At 39.4% G+C, this 25,335-nt stretch overlaps 1 protein-coding gene, 1 non-coding gene and 1 pseudogene across 11 annotated transcripts in view; 2 read left to right on the top strand and 1 right to left on the bottom strand.

Annotated features, from left to right (window-relative positions):
- Window positions 1-25,335, top strand: part of USP49 (ubiquitin specific peptidase 49) — a 105,250-nt gene that overhangs the window by 48,487 nt on the left and 31,428 nt on the right. The window lies entirely within an intron of this gene.
- Window positions 13,673-13,812, bottom strand: LOC119473962. Its single transcript, XR_005203238.1, has one exon. It is a non-coding gene; the product is annotated as a small nucleolar RNA SNORA8 (small nucleolar RNA).
- Window positions 20,789-22,032, top strand: LOC108317082 (annotated as a pseudogene). The gene has a single exon (XR_001830594.2). The product of XR_001830594.2 is annotated as a D-dopachrome decarboxylase-like (transcript).

Raw genomic sequence — 25,335 nt, 5'->3', positions numbered from 1 at the left:
TCTCAAACTCCTGACCTCAGGTGATTCACCTGCCTCGGCCTCGCAAAGTGCTAGGATTACAGGCATGAGCCACTGCGCCAGCCTGTTGTGAAACAGTTCTAAAGAATCTTTTCACTTTGTAAATCTGAGGCTCTATACTTGTTAAAAAACTCTCCATTCTTTCCCCCAGTCCCTGGCAACCACCATTCTACTTCATCTCTATGAATTTGACTTCTTTAGATACCTCATATAAATTGATTCATGCAGTATTTGTCTTTTTTCAATGAGTGTATTTCACTCTGCCTGAAGTCCACAAGGTTCATTTATGTTGTAACGTGTCAAAATTCTTTCCTTTTTTTTTCCTCTTTGAGATGGAGTTTTGTTCTTGCTGCCCAGGCTGGATTGCAATGGCAATATCTCTGCTCACTGCAACCTTCACATCCTGGGTTCAAGCGATTCTCCTGCCTCAGCCTCCCTAGTAGGCAGGATTACAGGTGCCCCCCACCATGCGCAGCTAATTTTTGTATTTTTAGTAGAGATGGGGTTTCACCATGTTGGTTGGGCTGGTCTTGAACTCCTGACTTCAGGTGATCCGCCCTCCCGGCCTCCCAAAGTGCTGGGATTACTGGTGTGAGCCTCTGCACCTGGCCTAGGATTTTCTTTTTATTAGATCATGTTATCTGAAAACAGATAAATTTACTTCTTTTCTAATTTGCCTAATTGCACTGACTAGAACTTTCAACATTATGTTGAATAGAAGTAGTGTGAGTGGACATCTTCGGCTTGTTCCTGATCTTAGAGAAAAGGCTTTTAGTCTTTCTCCACCAAGTATGATATTATCTGTGAGGTTTTCATACATGGTTTTGATGATTCTGAGGCAGTTTCCTTCTATTTATAGTTTGTTTGATGTTTTATCATGAAAGGGTGTTGTGCTGAATCTTGTCCAATGCCTTTTTTGCATCAATTGAGATGGTCATCTTTTTGTCCTTGTTCTGTTAATGTATTACAGTGATTGATATTTGTGTGTTGAATCATACTTGCATTCCAGAAATGAGTCCTACTTATCGATGGCATTTAATTCTTTCAATATGCTACTGAATTTTCCAGTATTTTGTTGAGGATTTTTGCCTCGATACTCACAAAGAATATTCATCAGTAGTTATCTTTTCTTGTAATGTCTCTGTCTGGTTTAGTGTCAGGGTAATACTGGCATCATAGAATGAGCTTGGAAGTGTTCCCTGCTCCTCGGCTTTTGGAAGAGTTTGGGAAAGCTTGGCATTAATCATTTTTTAATGTTTGGTAGAATTCTCCAGTGATGCCATCTGGTCCTGGGCTTTTCTTTGTTGGAAGACTTTTGGTTACTGATTCAATCTCCTTACTCATTGGTTTTTTTTTTTTTCAGCTTTTCTATTTTCTTCATGATTCAGTCTTGGTAAGTGTTGTGTTTTTCCAATAATTTGTCCATTTCTTCTAGGGTTATTCAGTTTATTGATGTACAATTAACTTTACATTTAAAGTTAATTACTGGCTCAGCATGGTGGCTCATGCCTGTAATTTCAACACTTCGGGAGGCCAAGACAAGAAGATCACTTGAGACCAGCCTGGGCAACATGGGGAGACCCCATTTCTACAAAAAAAAATTTTTTTTAATTAGCCGGATGTTGTGACATGCGCCTGTATTCCCAGCTACCCAGGAGGCTCAGGCAGGAGGATCACTTGAGCCCAGGAGGTTGAGGCTGCACTGAACTATGATAGTATCACTGCACTGAGCCTGGGCAACAGAGTGCCAGCCTATCTAAAATAAAACAGAAACTACCATTAGGGAGGGAAGGACTTACTATTGCCGTTTTGTTAATTGTTTTCTGTACATTTTGTAGCGTTTTTGTTCTTCCTTTTTTACTGCCTTTTTGTTTTGCTGATTTTTTTTTTGTAGCAATATGTGTTGATTCTCTTCTCATTTCCTGTTATATATATTCTATAGATTCTTTGTGGTTACTGCTGTAATTACATAAACCATCTTTAAAGTTAACATCATTCTGTTTTAAATTGTTAAAAACTTCATTCACATCTAGAAATCTCCACTACTTTGGAGTTTCTGCTGAGAAATGTGCTGATTATCTATGGAAACTCCCTTTCCTGTGATGAATTGCTTTTCTTTTGCTGCTTTGAATATGTTCTCTGACTTCAGATAATTTTTTTTTTTTGAGACGGAGTTTCACTCTTGTTGCCCAGGCTGGAGTGTAGTGGTGTGATCTTGGCTCACCGCAACCTCTGCCTCCCAGATTCAAGGAATTCTCCTGCCTCAGCCTCCCGAGTAGCTGGGATTACAGGCGCACTCGCCGCCATGCCTGTCTGATTTTTTTGTATTTTAGTAGAGATGGGATTTCTCCATGTTGGTCAGGCTGGTCTCGAACTCCCGACCTCAGGTGATCCCCTGCCTCGGCCTCCCAGAGTGCTAGGATTACAGGCATGAGACACCGCACCTCACCAGACTTTAGATAATGTAATTATAATGTGTCTTTGTGATCCTCTGTGGATTTATCCTTGTTGAAGTTCTTTGGATTCTTTAATGTGCATATCCATTTATCTCCTTAGATTTGGGAAGCTTTCAGCTGTTATTTCTTCAAATAAGCTCTCTGCCACTTTGTCACTCCCTCTTCTTCTGGGTTTTCATAATGTGCATTTCAGAATATGTTGTCCTAATAGTGCCCTGTAAGTCCTTTATGCGATCTTTGCCAGTCTTTTTCCTTTTTTGCTCCTGTGACTCTACTTTCTTTTGCCTGATTAAACCTGCTATTGATCCCCTCTAATGAATTTTTCAGTTCAGTTATTGAATTTTTTAAGGTCCAGAATTTCTGTTTGGAACCATTTCATTGTTTCTCTTTTTTATATTCTCTTTTTGGTCATGCATTGTTTTTCTCGTGTCATTTAGTTTTGTATCTGTGTTTAGCTCACTGAGCACCTATAAAAGTTATTTTATATTCTTTATCATGCAGCTCACATTAGGGCCTATTTCTGGAGTTATATTTTATTTCTTTAATTCAGCCGTATTTCCCTGTGTATTTGTATGCCTTATAATCTCTTGCTGAGCTTTAAGTACTTAAAACAAACAACCATCTTTCCAAGTCTTTGTATAGTGGCTTTGCAGAGGAAGACCTTTACCAATTATCCCCGCTGTTGATTCTAGGCTCTCTCAACCTTTTTCTGACCTCTTGCTCCCCCTGATGTCTGCCTATGGAACTTCAGTGCTAACATCCTGCTCTCTGTTTTCAGTGCCTTCTGAACTCTGGAACCTGTCCATTCAGTATTCTGAGTCATGTGAGATAGAAACCAGTCTCTCAGCCAGGCAGGATGGCTCACACCTGTAATCCCAGCACTTTGAGAGGCCGAGGTGGGTGGATCACGAGGTCAAGAGATCGAGACCATCCTGGCCAACATGGTGAAACCCCATCTCTCTAAAAATACAAAAATTAGCTGGGCATGATGGCACCCACTTATAATCCCAGCTACTCAGGAGGCTGAGGCAGGAGAATTGCTTGAACCTGGGAGGCAGAGGGAGGTGGAGATTGCAGTGAGCCAAGATTGGGCCATTGCACTCCAACCTGGTGGCAGAGTGAGACTCTGTCTCAAAAAAAAAAAAAAGAAATCAGTCTCTCAGGAAGCCCCAGACAAGCCAGAATGTTGGACACATGGTCAAGTCTTTTGTTTCTGTTCAGAAGGAGTAGACCCAGTATGGGGGGTTTCCTCCAACTTACTCTGCTATGCCACATAGGAAGAAGGACATGAAGGGACATGCCAAACACTGTGAAATTTCCTACCTCTTGTGCTGTAATCTTTTTTTGGTTTTACAGTGGCCTGGTGCTGTAGCATCTCAGCTCTTCTTCAGAGTTCTCACAGAGGTATTCAGGTCCATATGTTGTTAACACACTAAACACACTCTTGCTCTCTTGTCTTTGCTTATATTGTTCCTCTCTAGAAAGGGCCTTCCCACTGCCTCTCACCCATTCATTTGTTCAGTAAATAATCTGAATATCTATTTGGTGTACCGTTGGCTCTGGAAATACTGTAGTGAAAAATGCATAATACCTGACTTCTCTGTGTCTCTGTTGGGGAAGGATCAGTTGCCTCCTACTCTACCAGCTTGTTAATATCACTCCTCTAATGATTTTTATTTATTTTTTATTTTTTTCTTTTCAGATGGAGTCTCACTTTGTCATCCAGGCTGGAGTGCAGTGGCACAATCTTGGCTCACTGCAACCTCCACATCCCAGGTTCAAGTGATTCTCCTGCCTCAGCCTCCCGATTATCTGGGACTACAGGCGTGCACCACCACACCCAGCTAATTCTTGTATTTTGGGTAGAGACAGGTGTTTCACCATGTTGGCCAGGCTGGTCTCAAACTCTTGACCTCAAGTGATCCACCTGCCTTGGCTTCTTAAAGTGCTGGGATTACAGGTATGAGCCACTGTGCCCAGCCATGATTTTTAAAGCATTTTATGTAGCATTGGAGATATGAGGAAATGGTGGCTGCTCCGAAATAACTTATCTTCTGGCTAGGAAGACAAGATTTATAAATTAAAACTATCAATATTTGGTAGACTATAATAAGTAAGGTATTTAGGCCATAATCCCAAAAGAAACAATGCTGCATGTTAAAATCTCAAAAGATAAAAAATCCTAAAGTCTAAAATCTCCAAAATCACAATCTTGAAAAAGAAAATCCTGAAAATGTAGTTCGGGGAAAAAAATAACTTAGAAAATTATTTAAAAGACATTTATTTACTTTTTATTTCTTTTATTTTTAGAGACAGGGTCTCACTATGTTGCCACAGGCTGGAATGCGGTGACTATTCACAGATGTAATCACAATGCACTACAGCCTTGAACTCCTGGGCTCATTCTGCCTTACTCTGCCTCCCAAGTAGATGGGACTACAGGCACACACCACTCTGCCCAGCTCATTTACCTTTTTTTTTTTTTTAAGATGGAGTTTCCCTCTTGTTGCCCAGGCTGGAGTGTAGTGGTGTGATCTTGGCTCACCGCAACCTCTGCCTCCCAGATTCAAGGAATTCTCCTGCCTCAGCCTCCCGNTTTTTTTAAGATGGAGTTTCCCTCTTGTTGCCCAGGCTGGATGGCAGTGGTGCATCTTGGCTTACTGCCCCCTCCACCGCCCAGGTTCAAGTGATTCTTCTGCCTCAGCCTTCGGAGTAGCTGAGATTACAAGCATCCAACACCATACAGAGCTAATTTTTGTATTTTTAGTAGAGACGGGAGTTTCACCATGTTGGCCAGGCTGGTCTCAAACTCCTGACCTCAGGTGACCCACCCACCTCACTCCGAAAGTGCTGGGATTATAGGCATGAGCCACTACACCTGGCCAATGTTTTGTATTTTTATTAGAGGCAGGGTTTTGCCATGTTGCCCAGACTGGTCTTGAACTCCTGATCTCAGACAATCCACCCACCTTGGCCTCCCAGACTGCTATGATTATAAGTATGAGCCACCGTGCTAAGCCTATTTCTTTTGAAGATAGTGTTTTGCTTTGTTACCCAGGTTGGACTTGAACTCCTGGGCTCAAATGATTCTCCCAGCTCAGCCTCCCAAGTAGCTGAGACTACAAGTGTGTGCCATTGTGCTCAGCTGAAAAATTTTATCTTCCACACATGCAGATACACAAAAAAGACATCTCTTCATTTATTGAGGAAGTTTCGACCTTTTTTTTCTGACACACACAATGCTTATACACAAAGCCAACATGATAATGCACTGTTTTGGAGTCATATTTATAAAACGCATAAAACAAATTATAATTCTCTAAAAGCCTTAATATAATTTGTACTTTTATTACTGGAAATGAGGCAGAGGTGAAATATATAGCACAGTGAATTGTAAAAAATAGTGCTTGCAAAGTTACTGACTGGTTCGAAAATAATTATGTGAATGGTAGGATAAGAAGACACATACTTAGCAGGGTGTAGTAGCCCATGCCTGTAGTACCAGCTACTCAGGAGGCTGAGGCAGGAGAATTGCTTGAACCCAGGAGGTGGAGGTTGCAGTGAGCTGAGATTGCTGGGTACAATGGCACACCCCTGTAATTCTAGCTGGTTGAGATAGAGGCAGAAGGATCACTTGAACCCTGGAGTTTGAGGCTGTAATACACTATGCTTGTGTCTGTGAATAGCCCCTGCACTGTGGCCTGAGCAACATAGCGAGACTCCATCATATATATATACACACACATATATATATATAACATATTCATATATATAGTATTTATATATATGACTGACTAGTGGGATAAAAAACTTAAGAAAAACAAAAAAACTAAAAATAAAATTTAACATATGAAAAATGTGTTACAGAAATAAATTATGGGCACTTAGTTGCACAGAGGTCTTCTATAAGACCTGGCCAACTTTCACAGTAATTTAAGTATATTTTGAAGTCTTGCATCATAATGAAAAGCTGTGAATGAAAAGAAAAATAGTTTTTTTTTCTTTTAGGGCATGGCTCTCCTTGTGGAATACATTCACATTTGATATACATTGACATGATATACACAGACATAAGCATTTCCTATTAAATTTGCCCACCTTTTGTTCCATACTTTTGTGTTGTTTTGGGTACACAGAAATCCATTCCATGTGAAATAATATACAGACCACAGATTTTGCACAAATAATACTGGTAATTGAATAGCAACACCATTGTGTATGCGTCTTCTTTTTTTTTTTATTTTTGAGACGGAGTGTCACTGTCACTCCGTCACCCAGGCTGGAGTGCAGTGGCATAATCTCGTCTCACTGCAACCTCCACCTCCCGGGTTCAAGTGATTCTCCTACCTCAGCCTCCCAAGTAGCTGGGACTATAGCTGTGGGCCACCATGCCTGGCTAAGTATTTGTCTTCTTATTCTACCATGCACATAATTATTTTCGAACACATCAGTAACTTTACTAGTTTTTTTAGGTAAATGTGACTTTAATTCATTAAAAGTTCCTGGAATTTTATCAGCTGGAAGGAATGCCATTGCAGACAAGTGATGCATTTTTATTTTTATTTTCTTTTTAGAGACAGGGTCTTGCTGTGTCACCCAGGCTGGAGTGCAGTGACATGATCTTGGCTCACTGCAGCCTCTGCCTCCCAGGTTCAAGTGGTTTTCCTGCCTGAGCCTCCCAAGTAGCTGGGATTACAGGCAGATGCCACCACACCTGACTAATTTTTGTGTTTTTGGTAGAGACAGGGTTTTGCCATTTTGGCCAGGCTGGTCTCAAACTCGTGACCTCTGGTAATACGTCTGCCTTGGCCCCCTGAAGTGCTGGGATTACAGGCTTGAGCCACCACCCCTGGCCAAATGATGCTTTTTTTTTTTTTTTCTTTTTTTTTTTCCAGATGCAGTCTCATTCTGTCGCCCAGTTTGGAGTGCAGTGGTGCAATCTCAGCTGACTGCAACCTCTGCCTCCCGGATTCAAATGATTCTGCTGCCTCAGCCTCCCGAGTAACTGGGACTACAGGCGTGTGCCACTATACTTGGCTAATTTTTTGTATTTTTAGTAGAGACAGGGTTTCACTGTGTTAGCCAGGATGGTCTCAATCTTCTAACCCTGTGATCTGCCTGCCTTGGCCTCCCAAAGTGCTGGGATAACAGGTGTGAGCCACTGCGCCCAATCAAATGATGCATTTTTAGACAGAAGTTTCATTGTTGTTGTACCATGTGACTAATCTGCTCACCTGAATTTTCTGCCAAATGCAAATAAAGAGAGTAGGAAGGGAATAGTTCCATCTAACATGATACAAGTAACATGATACAACTATCCTGCTTACAATAAAAAAAGTACTTTCCCAGAATTCCACTTTCAGGATTTCAACATGTGAATTTTAATCTTTCAGGATGGTGATTTTCAGGATTTTAGATGTTAGGGATTTTTAGACTTTAGAGATTTTGATCTTTCAGGATTATGGGATTTGGGATTGTGTTTTTAGGGATTATGATTAGCATGGATATGTGAGCAACCTATAAATGCAATAAGAGCTCAGAGTAGGACTTCATAAGTAGATGGGCCTTCAACCTAGAATTGAAGAAAGAATAAGCTGCTCTGGTGGATAAGCTCCTTGAGGGCAGGAACTGTGTCTTTTTTTTTTAACTATAATATTTCTTGGGCCCACAGAATGCCTAATAGATATCTGAATTATATACTGAACAAATGGATTAGCAGAAGGGATGTACAAGAGACCCTTCTGGGGATAGTATGAGCAAAGGTGAGAAGGCAAGAGTGGTTAGTTTGGGAGTCAGACAATGAGTAATTTAGTTTATCTGCCTTGCAGGGAGCTTATGGGGTCTATGGAAAATGCTTAGAAATAGTTGGAGAAGATGACAGGGGTCAGATAGTAAAAAGTCTTGTTTTTTTTTTTGTTTTTTTTTTTTTTTTTTTAAACAAGGTCTACATGGTCTTGCTCTGTCACCCAGGCTGGAGCGCAGTGTCAAAATCATAGTTCACTCCAACCTCGACCTCCTTGGCTCAAACAATCCTCCTGCATAGCTAGGACTACAGGTATGCACCACTCTGCCAAGCTAATTTTTAATTTTTTTCTAGACTTCATAGTAGCAGAATTTTATGTAATTAAAAACGTTAAAAAAAATTTAGACATTACATATTCAGAACCCACTGTTTCAATTAACTGAAGAAAAATAGGAGGTTGGGCTAAGACTTTGACAAATTATAAATTCATCCACAGTGTTATAAAATGAAAAGAACAAAAATAGCAATAGTTTATACATGTCTTTTAAAAAGCACGTTTAGAAAGAGACCAGATTCAATCAAGCCTAAACCTGTAAATTATAAAAGAACCTTGAGATTCATCCAGTTGTTCCCCTCCTCCTCTCTTTCCCATTTCCATGGAGCCAGCCACTACTGTTGGTTCTTCAAAACTCCTTTTATGTGCCAACTTCTCTAAGAAAACTTTACTGACCCAAGGTCTCAGTAAGATACCGTTATTGTGTTCTTCCAAAATCTCTCTTATAGTACTTCTTTTTTTTATGATAACAATCAATTCATTATACTGAAAAGAATAGATTTTTTTTACATTATGGTATTTGCTGTGACAAACTGCAGAAGGTATTGCAGAGTTCTTTTTTATTTTATTTTATTTAAATAGTTTTTGGGGAACAGATGATTTTTGGTTACATGGATAAGTTCTTTAGCAGCAATTTCTGAAATTTTGGTGCACCCATCACCTGAGCAGTGTACACTGTACCCAATATGTATTCTTTTATCCCTTACCGCTCTCCCGCTTTACCCCCAAGTCCACCAAATTCATTATATCATTCCTATGCCTTTGCACCCTCATAGCTTAGCTCCCACTTACAAGTGAGAACATATAATGTTTGTTTTTCCATTCCTGAGTTACTCCACTTAGGGTAATGATCTCCAACTCCACCCAGGTTGCTGTGAGTGCCATTACTTCATTCCTTTTTATGGCTAAGTAGTATTCCATGGTGTATATATTCCACATTTTCTTTATCCTCTCCTTGGTTGATAGGCATTTTTGTTTCAATTTCTTTTAGGTCTGTTCTGATCTTTGTTACTATTTTCTGCTTTGTTTGGGTTTGGTTTGCACTTATTTCTCTAGTTCCTTGAGGTGTGACCTTAAATTGTCTACTTACACTATTTCAGACTTTTTTTTTTTTTTTTTTNTTTTTTTTTGAGACAAGCTCTGGCTCTATTGCCCAGACTGGAGTGCAGAGACACAGTCTTGTCTCATTGCAACCTCCACCTCATGGGCTCAAGCCATCCTCCCACCTCAGCCTCCCGAGTAGCTGAGACTACAGGCATACGCCACCACACCCAGCTAAGTTTTGTATTTTTTGTAGAAACAGGGTTTGCCTTATTACCCAGGCTGGTCTCAAACTCCTAAGCTCGAGCAATCCACCTGTCTTCCAAAGTGCTGGGATTATAGGCATGAACCACTGCATCGAACCTCTTTCAGACTTTTTGATGTAGACATTAAATGCCATCAACTATTCTCTTAGCACTGCTTTTGCTATGTCTCAGGGGTTTTAATAAGTTGTGTCGCTATTATTGTTTACTTCAAAGAATTTTTTAAATTTCCATCTTGATTTCATTGTTGACCCAAAGATTATTCAACAGCAGATTATTTAATGTCCATAGTTTTGAGGGTTCCTTTTGTAGTTAATTTCCAGTTTTATTCCACTGTGGTCTGAGAGGATACTTGATATAATTTTGATTTTCTTAAATTTATTGACACTTGTTTTGTGATTTATCATAAGGTCTATCTTGGAGAATGTTCCATATGCTAATAAAAGAATGTATATTCTGCAGTGGTTTGGATCCATTGCTGGGGAGCTAGTGTGGTCTTTGAGGGTGTTGTAGAACCTTGTTTTGTTATATTACTAGAATTACTTTTCTGATTCCTTCTCATTTGGGTAGACTATTTCAGTGGAAAAATCTGGAACTCAAAGCCTGCTGTTCGGATTGATTTATACCACAGAGTGATCCCTTGTTGAAGTGCTTTCCCCCTTCCCCTAGGAATGGGGCTTCCTGAGAGCTGGACTGCAGTGATAATTATTGCTCTTTGGGGTCTAGCAACCCAGTGGGTCTGCCAGGCTCTAGGCTGGTGCTGGGGAATATCTGCAAGCGTCCTGTGATATGATCCATCTTCAGGTCTCCTAGACATGGATAACAGCACCTGTTACAGTGGAGGTGACAAGGGAGTGAAGTATACTATGTGAGTCTTTGGTTGTAGATGTGTTTAGTGGGCTGGCTCTCTCAAATGCTGGTTATGCTAGCAGTGAAACTGTCATGTGGACAGATGCAGGACCTCTGGTTAGCCAAGATGTTGCAGGCAGTGGAATTATCCAGTCTACCATTATGGGCATTTAGGTTGGTTCTGTCTTTGCCATTGTGATTACTGCTGCAGTAAACATATACATGCATGTGTCTTTATGGTAGAGCGATTTATATTCCTTTAATATACCCAATAATAGGATTGCTTGGTTGAAAGGAGTTCTGTTTTAAGTTCTTTGAGAAATCACCAAACTGCTTTCCACAGTGGCTGAACTAATTTACATTCCCACCACTGTATAAGTGGTCCCTTTTTTCCACATTGTTATCATCATCTGAGCTCATTGTGGTTATTATTTGCATTGCTCTAATGACTAGTGATGCTGAGCATTTTTTTCATATGCTTCTTGGCCACAATATGTCTTCTTTTGAAAAACATACATTCATGTTCTTTGCCCACTTTCTAATGGGGTGTTTGTTTTTTGCTTGTTAATTTAAGTTCCTTGCAGATTCTGGCTACTAGACCTTTGTCAGATGCATAGCTTGCAAATATTTTCTCCCATTCTGTGGGTTGTCTATTTACTCTGTTGATAGGTTTTTTTTGTTGTTGTTTTTGTATTTGTTTGATTGTTTCACTGTGCTCTTTAATTACATCCCATTTGTCAATTTTTGCTTTTGTTGCAATTACTTTTGGTGTCTTCATCATGAAATCTTTGCCAGGGCCTATGTCCAGAATGGTATTTCCTAGGTTTTCTTCTAGGAAAGGTTTTACCTTTAAGTCTTTAACCCATGTTGAGTTGATTTTTGTATACGGTGTAAGGAAGGAGTTCAGCTTCAATCTTTACCTATTCAATAAATGGTGCTGGAATAACTGGCTAGCCACATGCTAGCCAGTTATTCCAGCACCATTTATTGAATAGGGAGTCCTTTGCCCATTGTTTTTGTCAACTTTGTTGAATATCAGATGGTTGTAGGTTTACGGTTTTATTTCTGGGCTCTCTATTCTGTTACATTGGTCTGTATGTCTGTTTTTATATCAATACCATGCTGTTTTGGTGACTGTAACCTTATAGTATAGTCTGAAGGTGGGTAACAGTGATGCCTCCAGCTTTGTTCTTTTGCTTAGGATTGCCTTGACTATTCAGACTCTTTTTTTGGTTCCATGTGAAAATTTTAGAGTCTTTTTTTCTTCTTTCTAATTCTGAGAAGAATGTTATTGGTAGTTTGATAGGGATAGCATTGAATCCATAAACTTCTCTGGGCAGTATGGCCATTTTAACAGTATTGATTCTTCCTACCCATGAGCATGGAATGTTTTTCCATTTGTGTCATCTCTGATTTCTTTTTTTTCCCCCCCATCTTTGTCCTCTTCCCTGTAAGTAGTCATCTCTGATTTCTTTGAGCAGTGTTATAATTCTCATTGTAGAGATCTTTCACCTCCCTGATTCGCTGTATTCTTAGGTATGTGTGTGTCTGTCGTGAATGGGATTATGCTCTTCATTTGGCATTCAGTTTGGACACTGTTGGTGTTATAGAAATCCTACTGATTTTTGTACATTGATTTTGCATCCCAAAACTTTGCTGAAATTGTTTATAAGCCTTAGGAACTTTTGGGTAAGATACTATGGCGTTTTCTAGGTACAAAATTATTTTGTATTTTTATTTATTGATTTACTTTTTCTTATGCTACCTTGTCCAAGATCTAGTTATAAAATTGTATCATCTGTAAATATAGTTTGACTTCCTCTTTTCCTATTTAAATGCCTTTTATTTCTTTTCTTTTTTTTTTTTTTTTAGACAGAGTCTCACCCTGTTGCCCAGGCTGGAGTGCAATGGCACGGTCTCAGCTCACTGCAACCTCTGCCTCCTGGGTTCAACTGATTCTCCTGCCTTAGTCTCCTGAGTAGCTGGGATTACAGGCACCATCACCATACCTGGCTAATTTTTTGTATCTTTAATAGAGACGGGGCTTCACCATGTTGGCCAGGCTGGTCTTGAACTCTTGACCTTGCGATCCGCCCACCCTCGGCCTCCCAAAGTGCTGGGATTACAAGCATGAGCCACCACGCCCTTTTATTTATTTATTTATTTATTTTTATTTATTTATTTTTTCTTGCCTGATTCCTCTGGTTAGGAGTTCCAGTGCTATGTTGAGTAGGAGTCGTGAGAGTGGGCATTTTTGTCTTGTTCCGGTTCTCAAACACAACTTTTGACCATACTGTATGATGTTGGTGCTGGGTTTGTCATAGATGGCTATTATTATTTTGAGATATATTCTTTCAGTGCTTAGTTTGTTGAGGGTTTTCAACATGGATATTGAATATAATCAAAAGCCTTTTCTGCATCTATTGAGATGATCATGTGGTTTTTGTTTCTAGTTCTGTTTACATGGTCAGGGTGTCCTATTTCAGATCCTTTGAGTACCGTTTTGTGAAGAAAGACCTGGTGTTCTCTATGAGCCAAAAAAAAAGACAAACAAAAAAAAACCTTCTTTTTCCCTTCCAGCTTTGTGCTGTGATAATCTTGTCCACCTCTGCCTTATTTTAACCTAAATTCTCACCCATACCAATAAGAACTACTGACAGAGAAGGCTTGGTGTAGGTATTTTACATGGATTTATTTGCACTATTTGAATTTCAAACTAGAATCACTTTCTAAATTCTTTAAAAAATTTTTAGAGTATGGAAGAAGTTATTGGAGTAGTGTTTTTTGTCAGTGCTTACTTTGTTATAATTCTGAAATTATTTCTACTATGAGAATTAATGAGAAAACATTTAATGAGCAGCAAAAGAATAAAAGAAGTATTTGAGTCTATTCTATTGGGTCTTTTTTCTAGTTGCTGATGAAGACTATATGAATCTGAACAGTAAGAGGATATTATATAACTTAGAAATACTGAGTCAATAGAAATACCAAGTTTTAACAAGCACAAAGCCAAGAAAACCAGTGATGCCAGATACTGAATTTCTATGGCACTGATCTTTGAATACCCAGCAGGAATAAACTACTGAGTGCAGATACCATGGCAATGCAATTAATTTATTCTAGTGTTTTAAGACATCCAATTAGTCAATCATTTTAGTTAATTGAGATTTTCGTAATGTTGCCTAATCTTGTTTTGGCTGCTTTCTACACCTAAAGCATAGTGTTGGATATATCATAGGTGGGCTCTCAGAAAATGTTTTTTTACTAATTTCTAGTGACAAAGTGCTTGCCAAAAATACCCTTTCATGGAAGCTGGTATCCTTGAACAGTCCAGTCCTCATAATCACACCAGGCTTCCCGTTGGAGAAAACCACATTTAAGTATGTCATATTTTTGGGAGCCATTAAAAATGGCATCCTTACTATGCTTGTGTTTTCTCTTTGCAAGCAATACACTATGTGTGTGAACTGTTTATTGAAAGCCAAGTCTCTTTAAACATTTGACTTTTTTGCCTGCACATACTCAATTTTGTTTATACTAGGACCCAGGCATTTGCCAGTACATACATATGTAGCTAGGAAAGCATGACAGTTGTACACAGTGCCCTTCAAAGGAGCTAGAACGAGGAAAGAATAGGTTAAATGAGCAATCATCACAGAATTTCAGAAGATAATCATTTCTGCTCAGCTAATTTATCAAAGGGAAGCCCAGAATTACAAATCAAGACAATAAGGTAACATGAGTAAAAGATGCCCAGGAAAGATTTGGGGTCAAGTTCTTAGTTCTTCATATCAAGAGCCCTGTGCAGGGGATGAGGGTTAAAATAAAAAAAAAAAAAAAAAAGTACAGATTTTGCCTTAAGGTGTTTGAACTATGGTTAGTAAACCAGATAAAACTCTTGAGAGCTGTGAGCAGTGACCTGTTCTTTTAGGGAGAGACTCACTGGGTAGTGGAATGGCTAGGAAAACCCTTAAAAAAAGGACAGGACCTAAGCTGGCCTTTGAGGGCTAATACAGAAGAGGAAGGATAGCATCTCAAGGAATTGACTGTTCTTGGGACTTCTGGGAAAATAGTGAGTAGACCAGTCCATCTGGTTGTTTGGATGCAAAGAAAGGGTGGGAGATAATATGAGAAGCTTGTTTGGGGTCAGATTGTGTGGGAAACTTTTGAAGGTCTGGCTAGGGAACTTGGACTTTATCATACAGACAGTCCATTAAAAGTGTTGGTTATGGGTTCTTGTGGTGGTTGTTTTAATTTTAGTTTGGAGTAATGTTTAATGTTAAGTATAGATTTAGAAGCTCAGGAGAGTTAGTGGTGAAGAAAAATGATTAGTTTATTTCAAAAGTGATAGCGCTACTTTTTATAGTGTCAGTGCAGGCTATCGTGTATGGAGGTTCCTATCATTATCTCACTGTTAATCAGCCTGTACAAGTAGCACTAGTGTATAACAATCTCTTGGCCAGGCAGCACTGGTGCTTCATACGCTTTCCCAATTTTTTTTTTTCCTTGAGACGGAGTCCGTCTCAGCTGCCCAGGCTGGAGTGCAATGGTGTGATCTTGGCTCACTGTAACCGCTGCCTTCTAGGTTCAAGCAATTCTCCTGCTTCAGCCTCCTGAGTAGCTGGGATTACAGGTGCACACTACCATGCTTGGCTAATTTTTGTATTTTTAGTACAGATGGGATTTCGCCATGTTGGCCAGGCTGGTCTCAAACTCCTGACCTCAGGTGATCCACTGGCTTGGCCTTCCAAAGTACTGGGATTACAGGTGTGAGCCACCACACCCGGCCTGCTTACCTAAATTTGAATTGCTTGCAAATTTGTTTCATTTGCACCATCATTGTCTTTCTGTCATTAACACACTATTTAAATATTTTCAAAAATATAAACTTATATGGAATTTCTGCAGGGGTTCAAGTAGACACTAGGTTACCAAAGCAAAATTTCCCAAGACTTGGAGACCTGTAATCAATGGGAGAATTTTTGGATCTTCATCTGAACTTAGCTATATTAACCATTGAAACAATCCTAGAAAGTGTCTAGGTGAGATAGCTTTACAGGTTAGTTTTATCAGACCTTCATGGAACAGATAAACCATTTCAGAGAAGAGATAAAGTGAGAAAGCTGCCCATCTCAGGTTTTAAAGTTAGTATAATCTTGATACAAAAACAGGGAAGGACAGTATGTATAAGAAAATGAAAAGTGAATCTTCTGAAAATGGATTTGAAACATCTAAATACAATACTAGCAAATTGAATGTATCATTATATTAAGAAACAAAATATCAAGATCAATTATTTCATTTAATAGTTTAAACCAAATAAAGTTAACCAAAACTTCCTTTGGTAGACATCACACTTAACAGTAAAACTACAGACCTGTTCCTTTTAAAGTTAAGAACAGTATGTGGTGCCCAAAGTCAGCCTTTTACTAATCAACTGAACTTCCTGGTTAATTCCAGAAAACAAGAAAAAGAAAAGAGAGGACCAACCTGTCTGTATTTGAAGACTATATGGTTATCCATAGAAAATTCAAGAGAATTTGCCTGGCACAGTGACTCATACCTGTAATCCGAGTACTTTGGGAGGCTAAGGCAGGCAGATCACCTTGAGGTCAGGAGTTTGAGACCAGCCTTACCAACATGGTGAAACCCTGTCTCTACTAAAAATACAAAATTAGCCATGCGTGCTGGCACATGCCTGTCATCCTAGCTACTCGGGAGGGTGAGGCAGGAGAATCGCTTGAACCTGGGAGATGAAGGTTGCTGTGAGCCGAGATTGCGCCATTGTACTCCAGCCTGGGCAACAAGAGTGAAACTCCATGTAAAAACAAAAGAAAATTCAAGAGAATCCACAAATTATTAGAGCTGTTAATATCAGTTCTGCAAGGTTGCTGAGTTTCAGATCAGTAACGTTTTGATTGAGCCATATGAAATTATAATTTATGTAGGCCGAAATGGTCAAATAAATATATATTTGCAGTTTCGTATGATTTTTTAAAATTATTATTATATCATTTATTGAGTATTTTTTTTTATTGTACTTTAGGTTGTGGGGTACATGTGCAGACCATGCAGGATTGTTGCATAGGTACACACATGGCAATGTGGTTTGCTGCCTCCATCTCCCTGTCACCTACATCTGGCATTTCTCCCCATGTTATCCCTCCCCCACCTACCCACCCCTCTGCTGTCCCTCCCTGGGCCCCCACCAACAGACTCCAGGGTATGATGCTCCCCTCCCTGTGTCCATATGTTCTCATTGTTCATCACCCACCTATGAGTGAGAACATGCGGTGTTTGAGTTTCTGTTCTTGTGTCAGTTTGCTGAGAATTATGGTTTCTAGATTCATTCATGTCCCTACAAAGGACACAAGCTCGTCATTTTTTAATGGCTGCATAGTACTCCGTGGTGGATATGTGCCACATTTTCCTTGTCCAGTCTATCATCAGTGACCATTTGGGTTGGTTCCAGGTCTTTGCTATTGTAAACAGTGCTGCAGTGAACATACGTGTGCATGTGTCTTTACAATAGAATGATTTATAATCCTTTGGGTATATACTCAGGAATGGGATTGCTGGGTGAAATGGAATTTCTATTTCTAGGTCCTTGAGGAAATGCCACACTGTCTTCCACAATGGTTGAACTAATTTACACTCCCACCAACAGTGTAAAAGTGTTCCTACCTCTCCACATCCTCTCCAGCATCTGTTGTCTCCAGATTTTTTAATGATCATCATTCTAACTGGCATCAGGTGGTATCTCAATGTGGTTTTGATTTGCATTTCTCTAATAATCAGTGATGAACATTTTTTCATGTTTGTTGGCCTCATATATGTCTTCTTTTGAAAAATATCTGTTCATATCCTTCACCCACTTTTGGATGGATTTGTTTGTTTTTTCTTGTAAATCTGTTTTAGCTTTTTGTAGATTCTGGATATTAGCCCTTTGTCAGATGAGTAGATTGCAAAAAATTTTTCCTATTCTGTTGTTTGCTGGTTCACTCTAATGATTGTTTCTTTTGCTGTACAGAAGCTCTGGAGTTTAATTAGGTCCCACTTTGTCTATTTTGGCTTTTGTTGCCAATGCTTTTGGTGTTTTAGTCATAAGTCCTTGCCTATGCCTATGTCCTGAATGGTTTTGCCTAGGTTTTCTTCTAGGGTTTTTATGGTGTTAGGTCTTATGTTTAAGTCTTTAATCCATCTGGAGTTAATTTTAGTGTAAGGCATCAGGAATGGGTCCAGTTTCTGCTTTCTGCACATGGCTAGCCAGTTTTCCCAACACGATTTATTAAACAGGGAATCCTTTCCCCATTGCTTGTTTTTGTCAGGTTTGTCAAAGATCAGATGGTTGTAGATGTGTGGTGTTGCCTCCAGGGCCTCTGTTCTGTTCCATTGGTCTATATGTCTGTTTTGGTACCAGTACCATGCTGTTTTGATTACTATAGCCTTATAGTATAGTTTGAAATCAGGTAGCGTGATGCCTCCAGCTTTGCTCTTTTTGCTTAGGATTGTCTTGGCTATTATGCAGGCTCTCTTTTGGTTCCATATGAAGTTTAAGGTTGTATTTTCAAGTTCTGTGAAGAAGGTCATTGGTAGCTTGATGGGAATAGCATTGGATCTATAAATTACTTTGGGCAGTATGGCCATTTTCACGATACTGGTTCTTCCTAACTATGAGCATGGAATGTTTCTCCATCTGTTTGTGTCCTCTGTTATTTCCTTGAGCAGTGGTTTGTAGTTCTCCTTGAAGAGGTCCTTTACATCCTTTGTTAGTTATATTCCTAGGTATTTTATTCTCTTTGTAGCAATTGTGAATGGGAGTTTGCTCATGATTTGGCTCTCTGTTAGTCTGTTATTGATGTATAGAAATGCTTGTGATTTCTGCACATTGATTTGGTATCCTGAGACTTTGCTGAAGTTGCTTATCAGTTTAAGGAGGTTTTGGGCTGAGATGATAGGTTCTTCTAAATATACAGTCATGTCGTCTGCAATAGAGACGATTTGACTTCCTCTTTTCCTAATTGAATACCCTTCATTTTTTTTTTTTCTTGCCTAATTGCTCTGGCTAGAACTTCCAATACTATGTTGAATAGGAGTGGTGAGAGAGGGCATCCTTGTCTAGTGCTGGATTTCAAAGGGAACGCTTCCAGTTTTTGCCCATTCAGTATGATATCGGATGTAGGTTTGTTGTCAATAGCTTTTATTGTTTTGAGATATGTTCCTTTGGTACCTAGTTCATGGAGAGTCTTTAGCATAAAGAGCTGTTGAATTTTGTAGAAGGCCTTTTCTGCATCTATTGAGATGATCATGTGGTTTTTGTCTTTGGTTCTGTTTATGTAGTGGATTACGTTTATAGACTTGCGTATGTTGAACCAGCCTTGCATCCCTGGAATGAAGCCTACTTGATTGTGATGGATAAGCTTTTTGATATGCTGTTGTAATAGGTTTGCCAATATTTTATTAAAGATTTTTGCATCTACGTTCATCATGGATATTGGCCTGAAGTTTTCTTTTTTTGTTGTCTCTGCCAGGTTTTGGCATCAGGATGATGTTGGTCTCCTAAAATGATTTGGGAAGGATTCCATCTTTTTGTATTGTTTGGAATAGTTTCAAAAGGAATGGTACCAGCTCCTTTTTTGTATGTCTGGTAGAATTCGGCTGTGAACCTGTCTGGACCTGGACTTTTTTTTTGTTGGTAGGCTGCCTCAACTTCAGCCCTTGTTATTGGTCTATTCAAGGTTTCCACTTCTTTCTGGTTTAGGTTTGGGAGGGTGCAAGTGTCCAGGAATTTATCCATTTCTTCCAGGTTTACTGGTTTATAAGCATAAAGTTGTTTGCAGTAATCTCTGATTGTCGTTTGTATTTCTGTGGAATCAGTGGTGATATCCCCTTTATTATTCTTTATTGCATCTATTTGATTCTTCTCCCTTTTCTTTTTTATTAATCTGGCTAGCGGTCTGTCTATTTTGTTGATCTTTTCAAAAAATCAGCTCCTGGATTTATTGATTTTTTGAAGGGTTTTTTGTGTCTCTGTCTTCTTCAGCTCTGCTCTGATCTTAGTTATTTCTGGTCTTCTGCTAACTTTTGAGTTTTTTTAATCTTGCTCCTCTAGCTCTCTTTCAATTTTGATGATAGGGTGTTGATTTTAGATCTTTCCTCGCTTCTCATGTCAGCATTTATTGCTATACATTTCCCTTTAGATACTGCTTTAAATGTGTCCCAGAGATTCTGGTATGTTGCGTCTTTGTTCTTGTTGGTTTCAAAGAACATCTTTATTTCTGCCTTCATTTCATTGTTTATCCAGTCGACATTGAGGAGCCACTTGTTCAGTTTCCATGATGTTGTGCGGTTCTGAGTTAGTTTCTTAATTCTGAATTCCAATTTGATTGCCTTGTGGTCTGAGAGACTGTTTGTTATTATTTCCATTCTTTTGCATTTGCTGAGGAGTGATTTACTTCCAATTATGTGGTCAGTTTTAGAGTAGGTGCAATGTGGTGCTGAGAAAAATGCATATTCTGTGGATTTGGGGTGGAGATTTCTGTAGATGTCTATTAGGTCTGCTTAGTCCAGATCTGAGTTCAAGTCCTGGATATCCTTGTTAATTTTCTGTCTCATTGATCTGTCTAATATTGACAGTGGAGTGTTAAAGTCTCCCACTATTATTGTGTGGGAGTCTAAGTCTCTTTGTAGGTCGTTAAGAACTTGCTTTATGTACCCGGGTGCTCCTGAATTGGAGGCTTATATATTTAGGATCATTAGCTCTTCTTGATGCATTGATCCTTTTACCATTATGTAATGCCCTTGTCTCTTTTGATCTTTGTTGGTTTAAAGTCCATTTTATCAGAGACTAGGATTGCAACTCCTCCTTTTTTTTGCTCTCCATTTGCTTGATAAATCTTCCTCCCTCCCTTTATTTTGAGCCTATGTGTGTCCTTGCACATAAGATGGGTTTCCTGAATACAGCACACTGATGGGTCTTGACTTTTTATCCAATTTGCCAGTCTGTGTCTTTTGATTAGGGCATTTAGCCCATTTACATTTAAGGTTAATATTGTTATGTGTGAATTTGATCCTGCCATTTTAATGCTATCTGGTTGTTTTGCCCATTGACACATTTTTTTTTATTGTGTTGATGGTCTTTACCATTTGGTATGTTTTTGGAGTGGCTGGTACTTGCAGTTTCATATGATTAAACCTAATACAGAAATCAGTCACATTCCTGTCTACCAGCAGTAATCATTTAGTGAATGCATACTTTTTTAAAGGTCCTATTCACAGTAGCCACAAAAAAAGTATCCAGGAAATAGCTAAATAAGAAATGTATATCTTGGGGAGGAACATAATCAAAAGACCTGAATAAACAGAGAGATACCATGTTCATGGATGGGAAGGCTCCATATCATAAAGAGGTAATTTTCCCTAAATAAGTTTATAAATTTGATAAATGCTAATAAAAATTTCAAATGATTAAGTATGAGTCAAATAGGCCAATAGAAGAGACTAGGGGGAAAAATCCAGATATATTGACAACCTAAGTGTAAACTTCAAAACTTTTACAAGAAACTGTTGGCAAATATCTTCATTGCCTTAGCATAAGAAAAGATTTCATAAACAAAAGATGAAATTATAAGATGCATCATATGGCTGCCTGCCATGCCATTTCTAGAGCTGGACATGAATTTGCTTGCAAACTGAGTGCCCATGGGGCTGGAGAAATGGCTCTGCAATGCCACTGCCTCCATCCTGGGCAAACCTGCGGACCACATGAACGTGACTGTCTGGCTGGGCCTGGCCCTGGCGCTGAGGGGGTTCACTGAGCCCTGCGCACAGCCGTCCATCTCCTCCATTGGCATAGTGGGCGCCTCCGAGGACCACCGCAACCACAGCGCCCACTTCTTTGAGTTTCTCACCAAGGGGCTAGCTCCAGAGCAGGACAGGATAATTATCTGCTTTTTACCCCTGGAGCCCTGGCAGATTGGCAAGAAAGGGACAGTCATGACATTTTTATGATTGGCACAGAGGGATCCAGGGCATCTGTGAGCTGGCTACCTCTTCCAGGAATACCTCTTTGCAGAGTGAGGGCCTGGTGATACCAGCTTCAGATAATCCTGCATGCAACATTCCTGTGATCACATAATCCTCTTCTTCATCCTCATACAAAATAAATGAAGAGAGTTTCCTCATTCAAAAAAAAAAAAAAGATGCATCATATGATTGTATTAACTGTAAATCTTATGTATGACAAAAGATGCCTTAAACAAAAGACAAACTGTAGACAGAGGATATTTACAACACATCTGACTGCCAGAGGCCTTGTATTCAGAATATATTAAAAAAACTCTAATCATTTAATATGAAAAATACAAACAACCTAATCAAAAAATAGGCAAAGGTTGGTTGATTTCTTGGAATATGTATTGCCTATTATTTTGTTTCTGCCAATATTAAATATGATATTTCTATTGATAGCACCTTCAAAGCAGTTTAGTTCTTATTAGTTTTGGTAAATTTGTATGTGAGTGGTGGCTATAGTGGTGATTATATGTGTTTTTGTTTTTGAATATTTTGAGACGGAGTTTCATTCTTGTTTGCCCAGGCTGGAGTTCAGTGGCATGATCTCGGCTCACCGCAACCTCTGCCTCCCAGGTTCAAGTGATTCTCCCACCTCAGCCTCCTGAGTAGCTGGGATTACAGGCATGCGCCACCACACCTGGTTAATTTTGTATTTTTAGCAAAGATGGGGTTCCTCCATGTTGGTCATGCTGGTCTTGAACTCCCGGCTTCAGGTGATTCACCTGCCTTGGCCTCCCAAAGTGCTGAGATTATAGGTGTGAGCCACTGTGCCTGGCCATGATTATATTTTTGTGAACTCACAGAAGAGAAAAGAAAATGGCCAATAGATATATGAAGAAATGTTCAATTTTACTTTAATAATTTAGAAAATGCAAATTTAAAAAATTTTAAATTCTGAGAGTGGTCAGTCACATTTGACTAAGAGCCAGCTTTGTAATCCATCTCACAGCTCAGCCATGTACCAGCAATGCAGACCCAGACAAATTTTGTCTGACTATATCCTTTTTTTTTTTAAATTATTTATTTATTTATTTATTTTTATTTTTTATTTTTCCCCATTTATTTATTTTATTGCATTTTAGGTTTTGGTATCCTTTTTTTTTTCTTTTTTTCTGAGACTAGGTCTTGCTCTGTTGCCCAGGCTAGAGGGCAGTGGTGCGATCTCAGCTCACTGTAACCTCTGCCTCCCGGGTTCAAGCAATTCTTCCACTTCAGCCTCCCAAGTAGCTGGGACTACAGGCGCTCACCACCATACCTGGCTAATTTTTGTATTTTTAGTAGAGACAGGGTTTCATCATATTGGCCATGCTGGTCTTGAACTCCTGACCTCAAGTGATCTACTTGCCTTGGCCTCCCAAAGTGCTGAGATTACAGGCATGAGCTACTGCGCCCAGCCTGTCTGACTATATTCTACTTGGAGAGATCTTAAATAAATGGAGAGTAACCTACCTCTGAAAATGCCAGCTAGCTAGCTTCTTACTCAGAGCCCTCCCAGGTGGCATTACCTTGGTGAAGTCATAACTAGGGTCTAGACCTTATCTCTAAAGGTTCACAGCCTCAATTTTGTGAGAATAACATATGATGCCCAGTTTCTTGGAAACTGACTTATATGATCAACATCATTAGAGTGAAGATTCATTTTCAGTGAGAAATAGAACTGTTAAGCTCACTAGTACTTGAGTTTGTTGTTATTATATTCTCTCCCTGAAGGCAAGGTATGTGGAAAATCAATTTTGGTTTTCTGTGCAAGGAATCAGTACAGAAGGGTCTGCTGGATCGTTTTAGTGACTGTTGGTATCAGGCCCTTATATATCAACAGGTTTGGGTAGTTGTATTTTTTAGTTGGGGGACTTGCTGTCTTTAGCTGAAGGAAGAACATTGCCTAACAATAGGAGAGAGCATGCTCCCCTTCTTTGTTTTTTCCGAGATGCAGTCTTGCTCTGTTGCCTAGTCTGGAGTGCAGTGGCACAATCTCGGCTCACTGCAGCCTTCACCTCCTGGGTTTAAGCGATTCTCCTGCCTCAGCCTCTGGAGTAGCTAGGATTACGGGTGCATGCCACCATGCCCAGCTAATTTTTGTATTTTTAGTAGAGATGGGGTTTTACCATGTTGGCCAGGGTGGTCTCGAACCCTTGACCTCGTGATCCACTTGCCTTGACTTCCCAAAGTGCTGGAATTACAGGCATGAGCCACCACACCCAGCCCAGGATGCTCCCATCTTAATGCTGACCTTCAGTTTGTGGTCAGGCATAGGCTGGCAGTCCTCCACAGTCATATTCTCTTTGGCTCTCTGAGGCTATATCTAGGTCACTTTGATTGGGTTTGGGGGCCCCAAAACTCTGCAGTCACTCAAACCTCAGGATTTAATATTTTTAGCAGATGGATTATTGTGTCCACTTATTTTTTTTTTAACTTCAACCTCAGAAGATAAAACTTTAATTGCTGTTTTGGAGACATTTTATATCATTGCCATGTGACAATTCCTTACTTCTTGAACATGCTCAATGACATCATCACCTTAACAGTCCTGCTCCCACCTTCCCATTAAGGTGCAAATCATGTCTGGAACAATTTCTATGTTGGCAGACTCACAGGTTGGCTTCTTAGAATTAGTAATGAATTAAATGGTTCCTTAGAGATCTATTGTTTGGTCTCTTGGAATGTGTAATATGTATTATTTTGCTTCTGCCAATATTAGATAGGATGTTTCTTATTCCTAGTTCCTTCAAAGCAGTTTAGTTCCTTTTTTTTTTTTTTGAGATGGGCTCTCATTTGCTCTGTCACCCAGGCTGCAGTGCAGTGGTGCGATCTCAGCTCACTGCAACCTCTGCCTCCTGGATTCAGTTGATCTTTCCACCTCAGCCTCCTGAGTAGCTGGGACTACAGGTGTGTGCCACCATGCCTAGATAACTGTTGGCATTTTTTGTAGAGATGGGGTTTCACCATGTTGCCTAGGCTGGTCTCAAACTCTTGGACTCAAGTGATCCACCTGCCTCGGTCTCCCCAAGTGCTGGGATTATAGACATGAGCCACTGTACCTGGCCCAGTTTAGTTCTTATTAGTTCTGTTAAGTTTTTATGTGAATGGTAGGTATAGTGATGATATATATTTTGATGAGTTGGCTGTAGCTAAATTAGGTGGTTTGATGAGACTGTTGTCCTGTCTTCAGACAAGCTTTTCTTTACCCTTGCCTATAGGTTGTTGGTGATCACTAACTTAAAAATAATAAACATTCAGCGGTAGAATGTCTTGACAAAAAAGACAAAAATAATTTTAAAATTTACTGAGAAATCAGGCTCACACAATACCTTGTTCATAAACTAAAGGTTATTATTCTAAAGGTTACTTTAGAATAATTACTTTTCTAATTATTCACATCTCTTAAAAACTTACTTAATAAATTACATATATATGATGTTTCATTACTGAATATTTGCTAACGATATACCTCATTGATATGTGTACAGTGTTCAGCACATTTACCACAGGCAACCTAGGAGGGATGCTGAAAAAAAAATTATGAAGTCAGTGAGACTTATTTTTTGTGTTCTCATATAT

The sequence above is a fragment of the Cebus imitator genome, unplaced genomic scaffold (assembly GCF_001604975.1).
Source record: "Cebus imitator isolate Cc_AM_T3 unplaced genomic scaffold, Cebus_imitator-1.0 Scaffold197, whole genome shotgun sequence".
NCBI classification, from domain to species: domain Eukaryota; kingdom Metazoa; phylum Chordata; class Mammalia; order Primates; family Cebidae; genus Cebus; species Cebus imitator.
Note: the sequence above shows the minus strand (reverse complement) of the source record. Positions and strands in the feature narration are given on the sequence as shown.